The 15245-nt window shown below is 45.5% G+C and overlaps 1 protein-coding gene across 1 annotated transcript in view; it reads left to right on the forward strand.

Moving 5' to 3' along the window:
- The window catches only part of ABCE1 (ATP binding cassette subfamily E member 1), a 1045252-nt gene that overhangs the window by 911787 nt on the left and 118220 nt on the right, over nucleotides 1-15245 (forward strand). The window lies entirely within an intron of this gene.

Here is a 15245-nt window from a genome sequence, read left to right on the forward strand (position 1 = left end):
CTGGCCACGCCAACACTGGTGTACCCCCTTTTGTGCAGTGTCACTGCTGGCACCATGGCACCTGCCTCAGACCCCTGCCCTGCTGTCCCAGCAGGAGGGCCAAATTCAGCACCCACAACTTCAAACCCTGAACCTTTCAGCCTGGCTAGTTTACCTGATCTTTCCGTTACCATCCCTCATTAAGCAAGTGTTGGATGTCATTCTGGAGGCAAGAAGGCCTAGTACTAGAAAATCCAATGCTGAAAAATGGAAAAGATTCTGTTCCTGGAACCAAACTCAGAGGATGGGCACAGCAGCGTCCAATTTACCTCAGATTCTTAAATACTTAAATGAGATGCTTCACAAGGGCCTTTCCTTTTCCTCCATCAAAATTCGTGCTTCAACCATTTCAGCTCATTACAACACAGAACCACCCCTCTTCTCTCATCCACTGCTGAAGCAGTTCCTCAGTGGGGCCAAAAACTTAAGACCACCCAGGAGCGCCCCTACTCCAGCCTAGGACCTGAACTTTGTATTGGAAAAACTCACTCTACCTCCTTTTGAGCCTGCTGCAAATGCAGAGTTGAAATTCCTTTTTTGGAAAACAGCCTTCCTCCTAGCCATCACTTCAGCAAGAAGGGTGTCTGAATTACAAGCCCTCATGGCAGTGGAGCCTTTCATCATCTTTCATGTGGACAGGATGTCCCTCAGGCCAGTCCCTCCTTCATGCCCAAGGGTGGTATCCAGTGTGGCCCTTAATCAGTCCATTCATTTGCCAACCTTTTCTAATCCACAAAACAAAGGGGAACGAATACTGCACTCCTTAGATATGCACAGATAACTTAGATTTTACTTGGACAGGACTAAACGTCTCAGGAAATCAGCTGCTGGTTGCATTTGCTGCTGGGGCAGAGGTAAAGGCCATTTCAAAGCAAACCATTTCTAAATGGATACGCCATTATTGCATTCATTTCTGCTATAAGCACCATGGAAAACCTACCCCAGAGGGGATAAGACCACATTCAACCAGGGCTGCATCTACCTCCTAAAGCCTTTCTCAGAGGAGTCCCTGCCAGGGACATCCTAGAAGCTGCTACCTGGAGTTCTGTACATATCTTCACCAAGCATTACCTGTACATACCTTCAGCAAGCATTACCATTTGCCAATTTTCTCTAAATCCAGAGATGGCTTTGCCACTGCAGTCTTGCAGGGCCTTATAGCTGGTCCTAATGCTATCTAATTTCCTCCTCCCATCCTTAGCTTTGGGAATCTACCCAAATGTGATGACTGCAACAGTGAAACACGAAGAATATAGTACAGATGTTCATCGTGCATACAGCTGCAGTCATAACAGATGGGTTCTCCTGCCGTCAGGCGGGTCCTCGGTCGGCCGAATTCCAAAGTCTAGGTCCGGCGTCGGTTGTCGTCGCTTCTTCCCTGACATCAGTGCGACAGGGGTATAAAAGAACCAGCCGACGCCATTTTCTCCAGTCTTTCTTGCCGCGCGGTGCCCGAAGCAGAAGCAGTTCGCAAGTGCCGGTCGGCCAGCTCCTGAGATTACGAAAATTTGGAAACCAAAGTCTTCTTAAAAGCTAAGTACCCTGTTGGGGAACCTTTTCTTGCCTTAGACCGATGTCAGACAAAGTTAATAATTGTATTTCTTGTGGGAAGCAAATACCGCATAAGGATTTCCATTCCCTCTGTATACCTTGTTTAGGCCCAGACCACGAGGTCTCAGCCTGCCGCTTTTGTGCTACATTCAACAAACGCACTATTAAGCATCGGGCGGAGTTCGCCCAGCATTATTTTGGAAAAGCATTTAACTATACTATGTCGTCGGATACTCCGACTCAGGTTTTGTCTAAAAAAACGAAAGGACAAGGACCGACACCACGCCAAAGCCGGCTACACGTGGTCCGGTTCTCAGTGAGGCACCTACGCAGCCCCTGCCTACCGACTACCTGTCTTTGACGGTGTCTCCTGTACCCGAGGTCGCAGGCTCCTCGGCCTACACCCTGACTACAGATACCGAAGCCACTGTTGGCGTTGAAACTCAGAATGTGGACAGGTCCACCTCCACTCAAGGTGTCTTCAGACCTTCCTCTTCTTTCTTTATCAAGGCTTTCACTAAGTCTAAAGCAACCATGCACTCTAAGAGACCAGCTGCACAGGGCCCATCTCCAGACCCATGCCTAAGAAACAGATGCTTAAAATGGCTGAGGATTTAATTACACTTATCAGAGGTTCTCAGCCCCCTCCGGACAAAAGGCCTAGAGTGGAGGAAGATTCCCCCTCCTCTGATCAGGGCTCCATTATTTCAGAGCACTCTGATAATCAGGAACATTCTTACTCCCCTTTTGAAGACTCTGATGTGGAGGAGTCCATCCCTTCTGTATCCCCCCCTGAGGATTACTCATTTGGGGAAACTTTGCATACCTTAAGGGAACACTTCCACTGGGAAGGCCAGGATTATTCCGATTCCAAGAAAAGGCTCAGGGAATTTCTCTTGCTTCCTCAGCACAGGCCTCTGGCTATACCTCCTGTCTTGGACATCCTAGATGATGTTTACTCGGAGGCCTGCCTTAACCCGGACTCTCTACCTCCAGCTCCAGTTAAGCCTGACGGGTACTACAGGGTCCCTGACTCGCACCAATTTCTATACAAGAGCCATGCTGCTGACCCAGAAACCATATCACAGGGCCCCAAGGGAGTTAAGGCCTCCATTGCTAAAAATCCATTGCCTTCCGAGAGAGATTCCAGATGCTTAGAAAGGTGGGGAAAAAAGGTATATACCTCGGCTACCTTATCCATGAGGGCCTTAAACTGTCAGTTTCATATGCTAAAATACCAACAGTTTTTGTTATCACAATTGAAAAGTAAAATGTCACAGCCTGAACAACCAGACTTGAAGGAGTTGCAGGATTTGATGCATAGTGCAGAACAAGTGGGTAAGCATACCTTACAATGTGGTTTTTGATGCTCTAGAGGCCTCATGCAGAGCTGTTACAGGATCAGTCATACGTAGGCATGCCTGGCTCAAGGAACAAGCCTTGCCTGATCATGTCAAAGCTAAATTACTAGACGCCCCTCTTCAAAAGGATGTACTATTTGGTGCTAATGCTGAGGAGGTATTAAGGAAAATGGAGGAAAAGGTTAAATCAATGCAAACTGTGAAAGAATTTCTACAGGTTCAACCCCCACGTTTTAGTAGAAATTGGCCTTCCAAAAACTGGTCCTTTCCTGCCACAGACAGACCCCAAAGAGGCAGATACAGGCGCCCGAGGGGCAGAGGACAAGCCCAAGGATCGTATAGAGGCAGACAATGGCAAGCTCCTACACAAAGAGGTGGTGAGGACAACTCGCAATCTATCAGAAAGCAAACCCAATGACTTTCCCCTTTGCATGCCAACCAGGTCTCAAATGGCAGCCCCCTTGGGAGGAAAGCTGGCATTATTTTCAAAAAATTGGCATATTGTCACAAAGGACAAATGGATCCTGGACATTATAAACAGAGGCTACAAATTCCATTTTCACACCCTTCCAAAAATGAGAGGCATGCCAAACCTGCCACACAATCAAAGGGCAGAGGCACAAAGGCAAATTACAGATCTCATAAACATGAAAGCTATTCAAGAGGTACCTACGCACGAACAAGGTCAAGGGTTTTATTCCAGGTTATTTCTGGTGCCAAGGAAGGGAAAAGATTGGAGACCTATTTTGGATCTATCCATCCTAAACACATTTCTACTCGTACCAAAATTCAAGATGCTCACTCTACAGCAGCTTCTTCCCGTGCTGGGCTAGGAGTCTTGGCTGGTAACATTGGACCTCAAGGAGGCATATCTGCATGTCCCAATCAGACAAAATTGCAGAAGATGCCTCCGATTTCTTGCAGGTTCAACTCATCAATTCTCTGCATTGCCCTTTGGCTTATCTACTGCGCCCAGAGTATTCACGAAATGCCTGGCATCAGTAATTGCCTACTGCAGACTTCAAGGGATACAAATATATCCCTATTTGGACGACTGCCTGATCCAAGCGGACAGCAAACACATTCTTCTGAAACATCTGGCTTATGTAATAATGTTATTGAACTGTCTGGGATACACAGTCAACAAAAAGAAATCAAGGCTAATACTCTCTCTGAAGATAATTTTCCTGGGTGCCAACTTGGACACAAACACCCAGATGGCCTACCTCACGCCAGAGAAGCAGGGGCAACTAATTCAATACTTCAGAACACTAGCAAATTGCACCAGGCTTACTGCAAGGAAAATCCTGCAGGCTCTGGGATTCATGGCATCTTGCATCTTACTAATCCCATGTGCAAAGCTGCATACGAGGAAACTACAATGGTACCTGAAAAACATATGGTCTCAACACAGCCACAGTTTGGAAACAATAATACCACTAATTCTATGTCTGCAAAAGGAATTTCTGTGGTGGGCTCAAGCATGTCAAACAAACACAGGTCTTCCTTTCAGCAAGCCTCAAGCAAATCAAGTCATCACAACAGACGCCTCTGACTACGCCTGGGGGGCGCACATGACAGATCGGTGCATTCAGGGCAAATGGTCCCAAAAAGAAAGGCACCTTCACATCAATCAAAAAGAAATGCTAGCAGTAATAAATGCTATTATAGCTTTCAAGAACTTTCTACAACCAGGTCAACTATTGATGAGAACGGACAACACCACAGTTATGTGGTACATAAACAAGCAGGGAGGAACACATTCTTACCCCCTATGCAGACTGGCCATGTCACTTTGGAACATGGCCATGGACTTACAAATGGAACTACAAGCACAGTTCTTGCCAGGCAAGGGAAACACGCTGGCAGACAACCTAAGCAGGAATATGACAGATCCACACGAATGGAAGTTGCATCCAAAAGTTTTTACAGAAATAATCCAAGAATGGGGAAGGCCAGACATAGATCTATTTGCCTCCCACAAAAATCATCAATTGACAAAATTCTGCTCAAGGATCTTACATCCAAAGGCCTGGAGAGTGGACGCTCTCTTTCAGCTGGACATCAATGACAGTTTATGCCTTCCCACCTCTTCCTCTGCTGCCCAAACTTCTATTGAAGACCAGAGCAGACAGACCAAAGATGGTCCTCATTGCTCCGGACTGGCCAAGGCAACACTGGTACCCACTCCTGAGGAGCCTGACGCATTCCCCACCATGGACCCTGCCTCTAATGCCTCTTCTGACTCAACACAGCTTCAAAACTCTTCAGTCAGCTAAAAACACTCAATCTAGCCGCATGGAAGATTCCTTAGCATCACAGCAGGCCCTACTCTCCAAGGAGATGCAGGATGTCATTTTGGAGGCCAGAAGGCCATCAACTAGAAAAGCTTACTCCGCAAAATGGAAACGTTTTTGTGTCTGGAATGAGAAAAAGGGCCAGGACCCTGGAAAACTGAATTTACCTCAAATACTACAATATTTGACAGAACAGCTAAGCAGTGGACTTTTTCTCCTCCAGCAAAATCCATGCCTCAGCCATTTCTGCAGAATACAACACTGATCCACCTTTATTCTCTCACCCTCTCTTAAGACAGTTCCTCAGAGGGGCTAAGAATTTAAGACCTCCAAGGAAACAACCAATACCTGCCTGGGATCTTAATTTAATTCTGGAAAAACTGACCCTGCCTCCTTTTGAGCCAGCTGCTTCATCAGATTTGCAATATTGGTCTTGGAAAACAGCTTTCCTTCTGGCTATCACCTCAGCTCGTAGAGTTTCAGAATTACAGGCTCTCATGGCTGTCAAGCCTTTTATCATCTTCCATCAGGACAGAGTTTCCTTACGAACCAACCCGTCCTTTATGCCTAAAGTGGTATCCAGGGTAGCTTTAAATCAGGCCATACATTTACCTACTTTTTATCCTAATCCTCAAAACAAAAGGGAGAGATTACTACATTATTTGGACATCCACAGACAACTGCATTATTGTTTGGACAGAACAAAGCCTTTCAGAAAAGCAGAACAGCTCTTTGTGGCCTATGCAGTAGGAGCTCAAGGAAAGCCATTTTCCAAACAGACAATTTCAAAATGGATAGCCCACTGCATACGCTTTTGCTATTCCTTTCATGGCAAAACTGTACCTACAGGCATTAGAACTCATTCCACCAGGGCCACAGCCACCTCTGCAGCCTTCCTCAGAGGAGTTCCTACTAAGGATATTTTGGAAGCAGCCACTTGGAGTTCTGTGCATACCTTCTCCAAGCACTACAACCTACCATTGTACTCCAAATCTAGAGCAGGCTTTGCCACTGCAGTCTTGCAGGGCATTTTGGCTCCTCCTAGTTCCACCTAGTGCCTACCACCCCTTTCTTAGCTTTGGGATTCTACCCATCTGTTATGACTGCAGCTGTATGCACGATGAACATAGTACAGTTTTGTACCTACCATAAATGTAGATGTTCGAGTGCTAATACAGCTGCAGTCCAGGTTTCCCTCCCTCCTTCCCCTCTAGGGGTATTCTTTTATGGTGTATTTGCTTGCAACTACTGTTTTTTGATTATATTGCATTGCAGTATTACCTAATTTTATGTATTGCCTTCCTTCTGGGGGCACCTGACATCTGGGGCAAGAAAAACTGAAGAAAATGGCGTTTGCTGGTTCTTTTATACCCCTGTCGCACTGACGTCAGGGAAGAAGCGACGACAACCGACGCCGGACCTAGACTTTGGAATTCGGCCGACCGAGGACCCGCCTGACGGCAGGAGAACCCATCTGTTATGACTGCAGCTGTGTTAGCACTCGAACATCTACATTTATGGTAGGTACAAAACTGTACTTTTTGTACACTTACCATAAATGTAGATGTTCGAGTGTATTCACTGTTGCAGTCTTAGTTATCCTCCCTCCAACCCTCTGACTTCTATGGGCTATACCTCTATTCTTGTTTGCTATGCTTAAAGCTTTTTGGTGTATTTGCTTTTTTGTTGGAGGTGTAACCTTGTATATATAATTGCTTCCCATTATGGGGGCACCTGACATCTGGGGCAAGAAAAACTGATGTAATTGTGTCGGCTGCATGCTGTATACCCCTGACTACCTGACGTCATGGAAGATGAGACAGCAACCGACGCAGGACCCAAGACTTTGAGGGCTACTGCAAGCAGATAACCCAAATCTGACTACTGCAACAGTGAATACACTCGAACATGTACATTTATGGTAAGTGTACACAACTGTACTTTGTGTACACTTACCATAAATGTAGATGTTAGAGTGTATTCACTGTTGCAGTCCTGGTTTCCCTCCCTCCATCCCCCTTATATCTTCTTTCTTTAGGGAGACATAAGTTTCTAACGGTGGCTTTTAGCCACTAGGACCACTTTACCATATTTGTTTCTGCCTCTGACTGGTTAGGGCAAGAAAAACTGATGTAATGGCATCATCTGCCTTCCTTTATAGCACTAACGGCCTGACGTCAGACAGCAAGTGACAGCAGGCGACGCAAAAAAAAAATATTGACTCTGGTATTCAGGCTGACTGAGGGCTACCAAAGCAGGGATAACCCACAGTTGATGACTGCAACAGTGAATACATTTGAACATCTACATTTATGGTAAGTGTACACAACTGTTCTTTAAAGACCCTCTCCCTCCCAGACCATCCACACAGATGCCTCAGGTCTGGGCTGGGGAGACAGACAACACCACAGTCCTTGGTATCTCAAGAAGCAAGGAGGGACCAAATCCTGCCTTCTATGCAGACTAGCTCTGCGGGTGTGGGAACTGGCTACCTCACAGGGGATCACCCTTCAGGCAGCCTGCATTCCATCCCTGCACAACTCCCAGACAGATTACCTAAGCAGAACCATTTCAAACAACCATGAATGGATGCTCCAAAGAGATGGTTTCCTGAATATGGTTCACAGGTGGGGTATTCCACAAACAGACCTGTTCGCCTCCTCCATAAACAGCCAATTTTCTGGCTACTGCACCAGGACACCAGACCTCAAGGCATTAGCAACAGATGCCTTTTCGATAACCTGGAAGTGGAAATTCATGTATGCACCCCCCTCCCTTTCCCGTTGATACAAAGGGTCCTGATGAAAATTCAGCAGGATTCACCCAAAATCTTGCTGGTGACTCACTACTGGCCAAGACAGAACTGGTTTCTTCCTCTTCTTCACCTGTTCAAGGGCAATCACCACAAGTTAATCCCTTCAGTGGATCTGCTCACACAGGACAAGGGGACTCCGATACACCCACAGTGGCAGTCCATGCACCTCATGGATTCTGATCCCCTTCAGACACCTGTATAACGAGGGCATGCTCTCTGTCCTGCAGGAGGCTAGGAAACCCAACACAAGGAAATCCTAACTCTAAATGAAAAAGGTTTTCTATTTGGTGTCACAAAAGACAGTTGGACCCGCTGGAAAGCGATATTCATCCTGTCATACCTGTGAATTCATGCAGACAGGGTTGTCTTACTCATCTCTGAAGGCACACTTGTCTGCTCTCTCTGCGTGCCTTTTCCTGGATCCACCCCTTGCATCCAGACTCCCATCCAAACTTTCCTCAAAGGTGTATTACACAAGACCATCCAGGAAACCATCTCCCCCTCCCTTGGACCTAAACTATTTTCTAGAAAAACTCACTCTAGCCCCTTTTGAGCCAGCAGACAAGGCCGCCTTAAAATTTTGCACATGGAAAACTGTATTGCTGGTAGCTCTGACTTCAGCCAGAAAGGTTTCAGAATTGCAAGCTCTTATGGCTACTCTACATTTCCTAATCTTCCACCTGGACCGGGTGACCCTCAGGACAAACTTGGCATTCATCCCCAAAGTAATGAATGACCTATCCTTGAACCAGCCCATCCACCTGCCCACCCTCTTCCTTAACCCATAGGGGGATACTGAGAGTGCTAGATTCCCTAGACGTCCACAGACAACTTGGGTTTTTATCTTCATAAAACCAAGCCCTTTAGGAAATCAGACAAGCTGTTTGTCTCCTTCCACCCCAGGGCCTTGGGGAAAGCTGTGAGCAAGCAGACCATTTTGGCCTGGATCTCCCGGGCCATTTCCTTCTGCTACTTGCACCATGGTAAGACCTTCCAGGGCAATGTCAAGGCCCACTCCACCAGAGCAGTGGCCTCTTCTGGAGACTTCTTTAAAGGGTTAGACACCAACTCCATACTTTTGAGGCAGCCAGTTGGTCCTCAGTACACACCTTCACCAAACACTACAAACTGGACCATATCTCCAGAGCCAGTGCGGGGTTTGCCATGGCTATCCTACATGGATTCCTGGAAACTTAATCTAGGCCACCTCTCAATCCTCAGTGAGCTTTGGTACTCGCCCACATGTAGAATACTGCATCGTTGGAATAGAAGGACATAGGAAAGTTGTGTAAAATCTTACCATAACCATAGATGTCCTCCTCTTCCATGTTGTAGTATTCCTTCCCACTCACCTTCCCCACTTGTATGACTGCACTTGCTCTCCTGGGCGATACTGGACAGGCTATGTCCTTACAGGACTGGCTCCGACTATGGCTTTTACTATGTTCTGAGGCCTGGTGCGTGCAGACGTCACTTTTATGGCCCACGTTCCTGCAGCCACGTCCGACATCCGACGCACCAAGAGGGACTGAAAACCTTTGGAAACCTGGCCGGACAAACTGGAAAGGAAGAAGGGTAAACCCACAAGTAGATTACTGCAACATGGAAGAGAAGGACACCTATGGTTAAGTTAAGATTTTGCACAACATTCCTTTCTCCTTGTGATTGTAGTCTAGTGTTATTCCTGTGTTCCTAAGGGTCAACAGATTCCCGTGGTAGACCTGGGAGGCCTTAGACCCAAAGCACCCAGAGGGAGCAGGTGTGATTTTTCACATCTTCTACCTCCCTACTTCCCCTTTCTTCTCCTTGCCTCCCAGACAAAAAATAGATATACGTTTTCCCAGATGAATGGGAAAAATAATCGAAGACCGACTGCCGTTTCTGAGAACACAATGATGCCTAGGTATTCTTCCAGTCTCCAAGAAAGAGGTCATTGTATGCCCCACAAGGTGGGCCGTCCCCTGACTATTAAGGGTCCACATAACTGTTATAAGAGACGGAAACAGGATTCTACTATCTTCAAGAAAAGAAGGGTCTTGAAGATGGTCTTGGACACATCCAGACTTAACAGATTCCTTTTAGCTCTAGTTCAAAATTCTGAACTTATAAAATTGTTTTTGTTGATCATCCCTGGAAACTTAATGCTGACCCTAGAGCTGAAGGAAGCCTACTGTGTACCCCACTATCTCTGGGTGACATTTCCCAAGTTCCTAGGATTTCATACAGGGGTTATCAGTTTGTTTACTTCCATGCCCTTTGGCTTGGTTGCTTCCATTTGCAAAATGTCTGGCTCCAATGATTGCTTTTTGCAGAAGGGTGTACACATCTACCCATATTGAGATGATTGTGTGATTTAAGCTTCTTCCCTGCCAGAGAGTATGACATGTACAGGTTGCCGTGGATTGTTTTGAGAGGGAAGGACCATCCATAAGCTTTTTTTATTCCAGCTAATACCAGACGTGGGTTACCTTTCTAGGAGCTCTACTGGACTCAGAACAGCAGAGGGCATTTCTTCCAGAAATCAAGATTGTGGTGTTTTCTGAATATTTCAGAAAGCTTGCCAGTCTTCACAGCATTATATCCAGGAACTATATCAGGCTGCTAAGGTTATAGGTTCCTCTAGCCAAGCTGCAGGTGTGGAAGCAACAATGGTACCTCTAATGTAAAGGTGGTGTAAGCATCTCCACATTTTAAAGTAAGCATTCCACTGATCTCTTATATAAGGAAAGAAATTGCATGATGGAGAATATACAACCAAACAAGGAAGTCCCCTTCAGGATTCAGATGGAGTACCAGGTGCTAACAGACTTCTCTGAATGAACATTGTGAGCCAATTTAGGGTATCTGAAGGTCCTGGGCATTTGGGACTAGTGAATGTGCAAGAGGCACATAAACATAAGAGGAATTATGGCAGTGATCATCAGGACATTCAAGCACTTGCGGCACCAGACCCTCTGGTGATCAAAGTAGACAATACCATAGTTACGTGGTGCATAAACAAGGGAGGGGGCACTCACTTAACCTGTTGTCCATGGAAGACATCGTCCTTTGCAGACAAACTAGTAAACCAGCAAATGGCAAGAAAGTTTATACTTAAGACACCTTGTTCTTCAGGGATATAAACTACCAGCCTCATAGGACTGAGTTCCTTCTGCTTGTTTTGGGCCACATTAGCCAGAAGATTGGGGAAGTATCTGACTCAACTTACAGCAAAACCCAGACAGCTATCCAAGAAACCAACCATTCCGAAGAGAGTGGATATGATGCTGTAGATGCAGCACCATGGGCTCCTGCCACTGTCTGTGTTATAAGATGACATGCTGTGTTAAGGCTGCAACCCTTACCATAGGATGTCAGAGCACAACTAATCAATGCCCTGCTTCTCAAGGATCTTCTGTTTTGGTTGGCCCATCTCTGAATATTTTAGGAAAATGGAAGAAAGGGATGAAAATTATACAGGGGTGAAAATGCCTTTTTACTCCCCCATGCCCAGATATGAAAAGAACTACTCTGCAAACCTGTCCCTTTTTACTGTAAACAGTAGTGCCAGGCAACAGAGAAAAGTCTCCGTTCTAGAAAAGATGGCAGGGTGTAGTAAAGGGAGACCTGGGGGGCCGTAAGGGCCCAGTAAGAACTGAGAGCAGCCACGATTAGTGCTTCTCCACTCCAGCACCTCTCCTGCCCTCTGCAAGGTAGCAAGCACACTTTCCCTATACCTTCCCATTTGAAAAAAAAGCATCATATCAGACTCCTGGGTGTTAAAAATAATCAGAGAAGGTTATAGGCTGCAGTGGTCCACCCAACCTCTTCTTTCAGATATTCCTCAGGTTCCTTTTTAAAAAAAAAAAAAAAAAAAGGGGCTTTTTCTGGCCATTTGCTCAGTTCTACTGAATCTTATTCTCCCCATTGTCTTATGCCTACTCACCCAGTAGGTCTTTGAGGAAGTACCTTTTCCTCAGCAGGGCAGGTGGTTTTACTCCAGACTGTTCTTAATCCACAGGAAAAGACACCTGGATGCCAATTTTTAGATTTCTGAAGACGCAACACTTTCTTGATGGCCCCAGAGTTCTGGACATTAATTCTGCAATTACTGCTCCTACTTTTGCATTCAGAGCCAGAGTTGGTAACCCAGGACCTAAAAGATGCCCACTTGTGCATTTCCATCAGCAAAGGCCATAGATGTTTTTTCTGATTCTTTGCTGGGGTTGGCACTATTTGTTTACCTTATTAACCTTTCGGCTTACCACTGCCCTAAGAGTTTTCATATGTTTAGCCCCAGCCATAGCCCACTACAGATAGCATGGCATGCAATATTTTTTCTATATGTGGATGACTGTCTGAGCCAGGCAGCCCTGACAGACAAGCTCAGGGATCTAGTTTTCACTAGAGACCTGTTACAGTACTTGGGGTTCATCCTCGACCTCCAGAAGTAATGCAGTGGTCTTCCTGGGATCCCTTCTGGAGCATCTGCCTAGAAGCCATTCCTCACACTGGAGGTAGAAAACTACCAACAATACTTCTTGAACGTGGAATACAGAAGATGGCCACAGATGGGGAATTTCTTAGAGCCCTAGGCTTAATGGCTTCTACCATTTTGACGGTTCTCCATGTCAAGCTACACATGCAAAAAAACCCTGTGGTACCGGAGGTCTCTGCAGTGTCAACTATTGCACCCACTAGACCAGGCGATTTCTGTCCTATTTACATCAAATACTTTAGTGGTGTACCACTCAGACCACGTCAAAACTTTGGGGAGTCCGTTTTGTACAAGAGGCAGTAAATGCCACAGACTTTGCTTTGGAGGCAGGCATTTTCCCAGTATCTCAGTCCAAGCAACTTATCCCTACCTGTAGAGGAGTAGACATATCAACATCAAAGAAATGCTAGCTCCAATTTAGGGCTTAAGGGCCTTCAGCCAACTGTGAACAGAAAGAACCTTTCAAGTGGTGACAGCACCGCTGTAATACAGTACAGCAACAGACAGAGGGTGACCCAGATCTTACCAACTCTACAGACTAGCAGTGACTACCTGGAGGCTGGCAATCCAACACAAATGATCTCTTAGAGGTTTATATATCCCCCCTGTGTGCTGAGCACAATAGCCAAACAAAAACTGATCTTCACAAGTGGTGGTTACACTCAGGAGGTCTTTCTTCAGTAGTGCACAGATGCGGTGTGCCTCGAATGAATCTCTTTGCATCCCCAGAAAATGGACACACAGATCAGTTTTGCTCAAGAAAGACTTGCTGAGAGGCCTGGTCAACAGATGACTTTTCCATAACTTTGTCAAGGTGGTATGTTCATACCTTCTTTCTATCCCCCTGATTTCCATGTTGGTGGAAAAGTTGAGGAAGGGCAGATCCTGGATACTGTTAACTCCATTCTAACCCAGGCAGCAGTGGTTCTCTCTGATCTTGGAAAGGGGAGAAGAACATCACCAGTTGCTACCACACAAGGTAGACTGATGCATTGCAAAGGTCCCTGTTATATCGCAGCTCTACAGACAGTGCATCTTCACAGTATGGATGATAGAATCCTGATGCACTTTTAACACCAGTACTGTTAAGAACATGTCTAATATCAGAGAAGCTTGAAAGCCTACCCTTAGGACATCTTGTGTATCCAAATGGAAAAGATCATTACTTGGTGCTGGTAGAGGCCAGGACCTATCCAGTTTGGAAGTGCTCCTGGTCCTCCAGTACCTTAGAGTTTCTAAAGATGAGACTGGCTTGCACAAAAAGTTCATCTTTGTCTCATTTCTGCATGTTTGTTATTGGATCTACCTCTGGCAAACCTGCTCCCTGCCAAGTAATTCCTTGGGAGGCTACTGCATATCAGGTCAGTTAGACATTGGCACCTCCTTGGCACATTAATTGCATATTGGCAAGGTTGACTCAGGCCCCCTTTGAGCCAACAGTCTCCTCTCCTTTAAGTTCCTGATGTGGAAGATAGTCTTACTTCAGCAAAGAGAATGTAAGAACTTCTTTCAGGCCATCATGCGTGTACCACTTTTTGTGGTCTTTCACAAAGAAAGACTTGGACTCAGAACTGACCCTTCATTCTTGCCTGAAGTAGTGTCTGTATACTCTGAGACAGACTCTCCAGCTCCCTACCTTTCCTAGCCCTAACAACAAGGAAAAAAGAATACTGTGTTTCCTGGATGTGCAGGTACAGTTCAGATGTTACCTGAGTGGGACAAAAGCAGATTTTAGGAAAACAGAACAGTTTGTGTCTGCCAGAAAGGAAAGGGTGATGACCGGTATTTTAAGAAATTATTTGTCAAGTGGTGCTCTCACTACATCAACTGTTTGAGCAAGGTTGAGCAACTGATGGGGATTGCAGTGGTTCACAGTACCAGAGTTACTGCTACTAATGTAGTTTTCAAACAGAGACGTTTCCTAGTCCATCTCAGAAGCTGCGAGTGTTCATCTGTCCACAACTGTTCTAAGCATTGCAAGTTTGACATTTGTTCTAAAATGAGGGCTGAATTTGTCAAAGCTATCCTACAAGCCATATTGCAGTGGTCACCCCTCTGTTTCCACTACCCGTTCTGCATAAGCTCTGAAAGTAGTCCCATAAGTGAGGAATACTGCAAAAGTATCTAATGTGTAATAGAGTTACATAGGTAACCTACTATAATTGTATATGTTAGAACAGAGCACTGTTGCAATACTATTTCTCACCCACCTTCCTCTCCAGAAAGGGTCCTATCAATGTACATATCGACTTTGGTGGGTCCCTTCTTCTTTCTTCCTTAAATTATACTATTCCTTCCTTCTTTTCCTCCACCTCTGTTTAAAGATAAGAAGGTTTTTCTCAAGGTAGAGACTGAGAGAAATGATTTTAATCAAGCCTGCTTTTTTCTGAAGTCTACCTAGTCTTTGGGGAATTGCCTGCCACCTTGGTAGGGGATCAGTTTTTAGGGCTCTGAAGATGGTCAGGTGCACAAATAGGATGTACTTTGGGGCTTAAGTACACTGCACCAAGAGAAAGAAGCTCAACTCTTGAAGACTGAACAAATGAACAAGGCACCTAGCGGAGAAGTTGCAGAAGTAAGGAATGCTGCAACATTGATCTATTCAAGCATCTACTGTTGTGGTAAGTTACCTAAACAAATGTTCTTTTTTTGTATGTTCCTCTTTGGATTAAGATGGAGTGGCTGATCTAGAAATAACTCCTTTA

Source organism: Protopterus annectens, chromosome 2.part1 (assembly GCF_019279795.1).
Source record: "Protopterus annectens isolate FY-2018-M chromosome 2.part1, PAN1.0, whole genome shotgun sequence".
NCBI classification, from domain to species: Eukaryota; Metazoa; Chordata; order Ceratodontiformes; family Protopteridae; genus Protopterus; species Protopterus annectens.